Source organism: Elaeis guineensis, chromosome 5, assembly GCF_000442705.2.
Source record: "Elaeis guineensis isolate ETL-2024a chromosome 5, EG11, whole genome shotgun sequence".
Classification (NCBI taxonomy): domain Eukaryota; kingdom Viridiplantae; phylum Streptophyta; class Magnoliopsida; order Arecales; family Arecaceae; genus Elaeis; species Elaeis guineensis.
Window position 1 is genome coordinate 2,686,891 of NC_025997.2, and position 9,501 is coordinate 2,696,391.

The 9,501-nt window shown below is 37.4% G+C and overlaps 1 pseudogene; it reads right to left on the reverse strand.

Annotated features, from left to right (window-relative positions):
* Positions 1-523: 523 nt before the first annotated feature.
* Positions 524-9,501, reverse strand: LOC105044396 (factor of DNA methylation 5-like; annotated as a pseudogene).

A 9,501-nucleotide genomic window follows, 5' to 3' on the forward strand; every position in this document is an offset into this window, starting at 1 on the left:
TCATGATGTATAAATTTCTAAAAGAGAAATGAAAATATAAAACGAAACAGGAAATGAGAGGGCTCATATCAAGTGTATCGAAGGGAGACACCCGTCATCGTGGAAGAAACCCAATCCACCTATTTGCGGGAGATAAGGGAAGAAATTTTGTGGAGAGAGACGAGACGCCAAGCCAAAAGAGCGGCACCTTCCCTCCCTCCCTCTACCGCAGCAGATGAAAGCCACAGGGCTTCGGGGACCCCACTCGAGCCCTCTCTCTTTCTAATCACAGCCCCATATTGCATCCATAATACAAGGGGAAAGAACAAACACATCCTAGGCTCTCTGTTTCATCTCCCAGCGTCGACGTCCCCCTCGCCCCCAGAACCCTAGCACGAGTTCTCATCTAAAATTACGCATAATAGCATACCAGTAAAAGGACTAAAACACCCTTGATCTGCCTTGGATCCTGTGTGACATACAAAAGGAAAAAAATAAAATAGCAGCATACACTGCAACATAATAGCCAAGAACACCTATAAAATCCGGTACCAATACAGTAGCAATCAATAGCATACATCTGGCAAGAAACCAAAATATGTCAGTAGATGAGGCACGAGATCAGTTATAATAGAGCCACATGGGCAGTCACAGAAAAGGAAGGAAATCAGATGAAAATAATAATGATCTCCTGTAAATTTTTATGCCATTCCAACATCATTGATGACTACATAGTTAACCACCTGGTTACCTCTCTACAAGATACAATGAATCATCAAACTGGGTACAGAAGAAAAAGTAACGTCTCATTTGGAAATGATAGCAATTTTCTACCCCCAACGGTAATGCTGATAGCCACCTCCCAGTACGTACAACTAGAAAGAAAAGAAAAGAAGGTTAACAACTCATTGACTTTAATAAAATCTCCATACCGTATTCAAAAACTCCAAATGTACAATATAAAGGAAGATGGCTCCACTATGCTGAACAATTCTTCAGATCAAGAATTTAACATCCAACCAAAAGTATTTTGTAATTCATGCAAATTTTTCATTCTATCATCCATTTCTCGTAGGCCGTAGCAACATCAAGCAATCAAAATACATATGAAACAACTCTACCATGTAAATTATCAAAAAAAAAAAAAGAGAGAGAGAGAGACGTTCACATACATTTTCACATGGAGAAATTCTCTCTTGAGCACCATTTTTTTCACTTTGTTGACTTTCTATTCATTCCCAAGTTTGAGGTACCGAAGCCTGTACGTCATCGTGTACCCAACACAAAATGGCTCGGGCAGGTTAGCCCATCCCCAGTAATGGACTCGCTTCCAAGCTCGTGCCCACATATGTCTAACAAGAATGGGTGGGGGGAGTCACGTGCTTTTGTGTGTGTGTGTGTGTGTGTAAAAGTTTGATATTTTCTGAGATTTCAAAAAACAACTTGAGAAGTACAAACCAACAATTTTAATAATGCACCATAAATATACTCCTCACTACAAATAATACAACTATAATAACATCAGCCTACTGTTACTAAAATTCTAGTGGGTATTCTATAAATTTTGTTTTTATACAGAATACGTTGAACAGGCAAAAGATAAAGAAATAGTATCTTTATATTCTATATTTGTAAACATGGTTTAGCAGACTGGTTGTCTAGATTTTTTAGATAGTTGACCTTTCATCTTTATAATACGGGCAAATCATCTGTCCCTTAAAATTGGGTAATTTCTCACCAAATGAACAAAGGTATGCTTATTCAGATGTTCAGCAGACTCATGAAATGCTAAAATGAAGAGAAACTTAGCAAATGTTTTGGCTTTTAGCTCTTTATAGCGATGGATGACAAAAAGCAATTCTTAAGGCCATCCAAGTTAATTGGATATGACCTGTTAGTCATGAATCTCTACATATTAGGTACAAGGCATTCTTGATATGTGGATATAGTTCTCTAAGCATTAGAACCTTAGAAGTTAGAAAGTATTTGCTTCAGACCTCTTTTGTCCTTTCTTATGTTAACAACAAAAGTTTAAGGGACTTATTGTGGATGGCTTTTGCCTAAAATGGTGTCATATACAGGATAAATAAAGCACCAGCTTCTGTAGAAATATAATTATGAAATCAAATCAGTTGTCAACTTAATGACACAAGCCCATGCAAGTTTATGGCATGGAGAGTACCATGAAAGATGAACATGTACCTCTTCCTTGGGCTTTCACCACTTATGCTTTTGAGCCTTCCATTCATCCAATATGTGTCGCACAACCTCTTCCAGCGTTGCTTTTTGTCCCTCTTTATAATTCCAGAGCTCTTGAATGACATACCTACCATTGGGATTGTACTCATTTATTGCCAACAAGGCAGTTGTAACAGCCTCCTAAGCTTCATTTCCCAGCTGCTCCTTCAAGGCCAATGGTTTCTCATCAACCTCATTTATCACTTCCTACACCAAAACATTGATTTACAAATCAGATCTGATATAATATATCATAAAGGAACAATGGCAATTTTTTTCCCAATTACCAAGTTCAAAAACATGTATGTCAGTATGTAAGTCATAAAATAGGAAGTACAGAACTTCCTGCCGAGTGTTGAGCATGTTCCTAGGTTTGGGCTCATGTGGCTCAGGTTACACTCCCTTGTCCACAGGCTAACAGCTGAAACCAGAAGGTGTGAAAGAAAGGAAGATGCTCTTGCAAAACTGATGGAACACGAGCACCTAGTAAATTTATCATAAACACAGAATAAAGTCATCAAAATCAAATAATTGATGTTGCCTGTTCTATAAACCATCACCACCATCATGCTTAGATACGGTATTTGATGTTGTCCTTTCTATAAACCAGTTTTGGTGTCATCATCATTATTGATTATTATTTTTCCCAAACAACTGATGAATTGATTAAATATGACATAACACCATCTGATTACATCTCTTTGAAAACATCATCATCATCAACATCCTTTATTATTATTACTTTTCAGAAATAACTGATGAATTGATTAAATATGGTGTAAGACCACCTGAATACATCTCTCAGAAAACATCATCTGAAATAAGGTTAGTCATGATCAAAAACACCAGCAATATATGCAGTTTAACGATGAAATGGACAGGAAGAATTAGGAAAAGGGTGCAGATGCAAGAATAAAGTTTTGGGGCATGTTCAGCTTCTCATGAGCGGTCAACAACTGCTTAAACCGGTGTTGCTAAATCTTGCTGTTCCTTTTATCTATTTTGAGGAAGGTAAACCAACATTCACCCCTGAGGAATTACCTTTAGGAATTCCATTAATTTACATCAAACAAGCTTGGTTATATAGAACTACTTTGCTCTAAGTTCCTAACAAGGAAACAAAGCAGCAAAAACTAATGGCCAAGAATAAACTAGACACTCAAAGAGTTGTTTATATGAGTTGAAGCTGCAAAATTGTAGCCCTCACAGTTACATGCAAGTCTAAATAAGTGATGAATAAGAATAACTACTTTTGAAAAATTTTCACTTGTTTACATCAAACAAGCTTGGTTATATAGAATAACCCTGCACTAAGTAGCTAATAAGGAAACCGAGCAGCAAAACTGAAGACTGATAATAAACTAGACAGCCTATGCTAGTTCATATAAGCTGTAAGATTTTATAAGTCAAAAAGCTTCCTAGCATACTATGAAACAATTTTCAATCCTCTAATGAGCTTTAAAAGTCTACCAATTACTCTTTTTGAAACCATCTATGTCTCCATGCTTAAGGAAAAAATCATGCCCTAAGATTTGTCTGCTTGCATATTACCAAACATAAAGGTTAAACTGTCACTCTATGACATTAGGATATTGCATAGTAAAAGCACAATGGCATCATGGTCTTCGACAACTACATTAGCTGATGAGTCAAGCATGAATTCATAATACAACAAAAACATATAAATTAAAGATCTCATACTGCTTAAAAAGTAGTTTTCATCTAAATAAAAATCATCTGTGCAATTATCATATGATGGTTGCATAACGCCAGCATAGGCAGTTCTTGCAGTCTCTGTCTGAGACTTATTAATTGTACCTGAGACTTTGCAGCAATGCTAACAATTTTATAAGGATTTCATACTCGGTCATTCAAGTACTCTTGCCACGCAGAGCAAAACTCTGCAGCTTTTGTATCAGCATCATCTTTTGAAAATTTTTGCTTGCATGCACTTTGAAATGCCTTAACATCAAGTTCACCCATTCTCTTGATTCCAATAGTAGATTTCTTCCCCGATATGTCCCTTAAGCCCTGTATCATGCAAATGCTTTCAGTACATTGAGACAGTTTATGGTACATAAAATAGCTGGCAACTCCTGAGAATTCCACAGAATGGTTACTGATTCAAAAAGAGTCCTTTACACACCACAAATGAGAAAAGTCTATACTTTAATCAATTTGTTCCGAGCTTCCTGTAGCTCGTCATTGCTCATACGTTCTTTGACCACAGGAGTTTGATTAAGAGCTTCAGATCTTCCATTTCTTCGATTTTCTCTTTTAATTCTTCACTCATTTTCTCCATCTTTTTCTTGACTGCTGAGTCATCTTCACCTAACATGTGCTTCATCACCTGTAATTTACATTTCGATTGTTGTATTTCCAATTCCAGTTCTTGTTTTGCATCCAGCTGCTTTTCTAACTGAAGAATTTTCTTGAGAGCAGATCTTTTTCTCTCTGTCCATTTGTTTCATTGTCAGATGACAGATTTCACCAGATATAGACTTGGTAAATGATACCACATAAAGAAAGCATCAGGTTGAGGGCAACAAACCTTCTGTTCTTCAATAAGCCTTAGGACATTTTCATCAGCCTTTTTCTGCTCCATAGATGCCATTTGAAGTGAGCTGTTCTTTATTACATTCTAAAGGAAAAACAAGAAAATTACATTAAGCATCTTCACAAGCTAGTGCAAAGCACTTGCTGAGAGCCTGTGACTGCCATGTATTTAGTTGGTTAGGTGAACAGGAAAAGGAACCTGGCAACCAGTAGCACATATGATATATGTAATTTTTTTTCTTTTCCCTGGCCTCCATTTCAACATCCTTCAGAGTTGTAGGATTATATTCTAACCAATATCAGTCTACATGGCTGCGAAGTCATCTTTATCATGCTTTGACAGATTATCAAAGAAAGATTCTAAGATATACAACAGCTAAAACAAGAAACTATAAAATTGGTCAGGATCATCTAATTCATATAGTTTTGATGCAACAGAAAATCCAAGTTGAACATGATAATTACTATTTCTGCCATCTAGACATAACGTTGTCAAATTAATCTTCAATGTAATCGTGAGCTAACATGTGTGCAAAATTTTTTTAAGACAAGCCAATATTCTTTTCTATGTATGCTTTTTATATGGACACATGGAAATGTAAAATATCTGGACACATGCATGAGTTAATATGTAAGCAATGTGCTTTTATGTGATGATATGGACATTTTTTTGAGAATAGTGGCAGGCAGGGCACCATCTTGTTTGGACTCATGACCTCTCCATTGAAGTGAGGTACCAATCTGCTGAGTTAAGCCCACTATATGAATATATTACCCAACATGAAACGCATGTAAGCTTGCCCTTCATCACTGGGTACTACAGACAACCTGTTCATCAGTTTATGCTAAAAAATAGAACCACTGATCAGTAATACTGCAGCTCTTAAAGAGAAATCAGCCACAAAATTGGAGCATTTCCATGCATCCAGTAAAAGACTTTGACTTTCTTCTAGAAGAGTACAAAATAACAATCAGGAGGATATCCAAATAAGTTCACTCATTTTGCAATGCTAGCCGCAAAGCATCAAGAGAGAGAACCTATTTCTTGAATTTGGCAGAATCAGACTCTGATTTTATTAAGATTTAATACTTGAATGTCACTTGCTACACAAAGCTTATTACAAAGCACAGCGGCGCACTATTTTGCCCAAGTTTGTCATGTAAATACTTAATAACATAAAGTAGAAATCTATCGAAGAAAAATATTATTATATAGCAGCCTTCTAATTCAAATCCATGATATTCATTGAAGGTATGTCTGGCAAACAAGATCAAGTCTCACTAACTTTTGTTTCTCATCATTCTGTTTCATCCTCTCAATGTCATTTTGAGCAACCAGTTTATCTAGTTGACTAGATCTCAAATCAAGCTCTCTTTGTTTAGCACCCAGTAGTGCCTTTAGCGTTGCGTGCTCCTTAAACATCCTGTATGAATGTTCCTGAGCAAGACACTGCATCTTACATATTTCTGATGAAAGGACAAAAAAATTACAAAACCTGTGAGAGCTCCTCATCGATGGATGTTAGGAAATAATAAAAGGATAACACCGGATGAAAGTTTCATCAAGATCACAAGCATCATTATTTTTAAAAGTGCCGCTCCAAACAATGCATCAAAATTTGAAGGGCAAGAGACCCATTCCAGGCTTAAAATTCAGACTTGATTCTAATATTATTTACAACCATCAACCATGCTTAGCCAATATCTTACATAAAAAGTGAGAAAAGAATTTTAGGCAATGTCAGAACCAATTGGGGGCATGGTGCATTTCAGTCTAAAGTTCAAAAAACAACAATTAACTTCTTGCATAAATTGGAAGTTTATATGGCTAAATCTTTTTCTTTTTTCTGGTGGTTTTTTTTATCGGGGGGAGGGGGGGGGTGCATTACAGGGGACGGGCAGAAGCATGCCTAAATCTTCTAATAACAAGATGTTCCGCTAAAGGAAGCAATGTACAGAGGATGCATCTTTACACTAGGATTATATTAGGAACAATTGTAGACACGACCCTATCTGAGTGTAAAACCAAAAGTTCTTTGGCTAATATGATTTCTAAAGCCTAATAAACACAGCAATTTCATAAACAATCAGGAAAGGAATTTACGGAAATGAATGAAAACCTAACCATCATATGTACCTTCATGATAAGATTGAAGTAATCGATCTCTCTCTTTCTTTTATCATCTTAACAAGGAAGCTAGTGCTCTCGTTGTACTTGCATTCCAGTTCTTGTAAATGTTTGTTCTTGACCTCAATCTGGTTTGCCAGATTTGCCACAAGTTTATCTGTTTTGCAAGACTCTTCCTTTGAAAGATGAGTTAGATCTCCATTTTTGCACAAATACTCTCCAACTGGACCCTTTGAACTATGATCATCAGCCCATGCATTGCATCCATAAATATTGCACCTGGGATCCTCCCTTTCATTCCAATCATTTTTACCAAAATGTTTAGCATCCAGATAATTCTCCAATGACATAGCATCCTTCAACCCAGTCAAGTCCTTGCAGAAATTCACAATTGCATTTCCTGTATGACCTCTGTACCATAAAGGAATGACTTTTAATGGATTAAATCTAGATAACTGCTCTTTTAACCTGTCTCCACTCTCACAAACTTGTCTGCCATTTTTCCATTCGGTAGAAACATTGACAAGGATACCCATGCAAGGCCACACAACCTGATCCTCTTCATTGGTCTTCAAAGAAGGGTCCTACTATATTAAAATTAGTTGCTTCGATGGGCCTGCTGTATCAGCATGGTCAGCCTTCAAGAGTTTTGCTAATGCTCAATAATTGGCCTTCACTTTTGCTTCTCAATTAGACACACCCAATCCCGTTGCATGTTGAAGCAGTCCATTGTGACAGCCTTCTTGTTTCTTTCTTCCCACATGGAAAGGAGTCAAAGGACACTTGAAAGTGTTGTCTTCATCTTTTACTTTAAGTTTCCCTGACTTCAGAAGTTGGTATGATTTGGCCTCATGGTCATCTATCTCAGAATCGCTTATCTCAGAAGCCTCATCAGAGCTGTAATACATTGAAATGGAAGCATCTAAAGCCCCGAAAAAAGAAACAAACAAAATAATTTAGTACGATGATGAAACTTTCAGTTGCAGAAGCATAACTATAATACAACATGTATGACAACAAGATATATTTATATCCGAGGCAGGTATTGATGGAAACATGTTATGAGGCAAATTTGCAGAACCTCAGTAACTATAAAGATTAGTTTGTATTTTACATGCCATGTTCCAAGACAGAAGTTATAAGCTGTATAAATGAAATCAACAATCAAATTTCAATCCGTCACTATGAGGAGTGCAAGATACAAAGCAACACAGTCAGGATAATCATTTGGTTCTACATGTTGCAGGTTATTGGTAATTCACAGCAAAAAAAAAGGGGGATTCTTATTAGCAATAGTCAACTCTGTTCACCAATAATTAACCTAGAGTAATTTTTGGACTCATGGACTTGCAAGGATGTAGTGGTAAACCTAAATTTGCACTTGATAAGCTACCAAAACAAAAAGCACAATGATGTGATAGAATCCTGGGGGATCATCAGAGCACTTACAGTAGAATATTAGGACTTTTGTTCATGATATTACCACATAAAGAAGCACATATAAGCGATAATTATACCTACCCATGATGATGATTCTGAAGTTGATCTTTGCATTCCCAGGATACACTCAGGCTGCAAAAGCATATGACTCTCTTAGAATCACTATCTACAGCTATTTCAGTCTACATGCTTATCTTCCACAGCTCTGCTAGGCTCTGAATCTCCAAGAACCACAGGCTAAGGGGTTGCACTGCTGAAAATTCTTGTCCAACAAGCTTTTCTCCTCTCTCTCCCTCTTTCTGATGGAGAAGAAACACCCAATGCCCCTCTTCTGCTCTCTCCTTGTGTGCGTGGTGTCCCCTGGGTTGGATTCTTGGATGCCTAAGAGGAGGGGCATGCCCCCCTATATAGAAGAGGGTGCTGTCCCCTCTTCTCCAGAACCCTATTTGGACTTTAATTAGGATGAGACAAGGATGGAGAGTGTGACATCCTTGGCCGCCTCTCTCCTAAGTCCTCGTAGGACTCAATGTCCAAAGAGAGAAAGGTAAGGATAGTGACCTGATAAGGGTGGCCACCTCCTCCCTTTGAAAATGGTGCCCCTAGACCAGGCAAGGATGCTAGCAAAGCTTGGCCAACTCCTACTTGGGTCTAGTGCGGGTGATCCTGATCAACCTAGTTCAGGTCTTGCTTGACCTAACATAGCCTGATCCTTTTATCCGGACCAATTCTCTAGTCTAATCTCTTATCCAATCAAATCCATACCTTTTTTGATCCAATTAATAAGAGAATCCTTCATTGGAATTCAATTTCAATTGAACTTAGATAGATAGCACATGCTAGATGTGTTATTAGGATAGATCAACTCAGATTCCCACTCATGAAAGATCCACATTTTCAAACTGACCTAGTCATACATCGGCCACATGGTTCAGCATGGGATTTGGAGTCTATTTGGTATTACTAAACCTTTTGATGGATAAGATGAACTGAGTTGGTCTCCCTATTCCTACATAAGCTATATCCTACAATTCAATCTTCCATCATTTCAGTGTCCTCATGCAATCATTGAGCATAGCATTGTCGGACCTTTAGTCATATGATGTTATGGTCCATTAGACCACGGATCATCTTAGACATCCTTATATGAAAACAATTTGCAG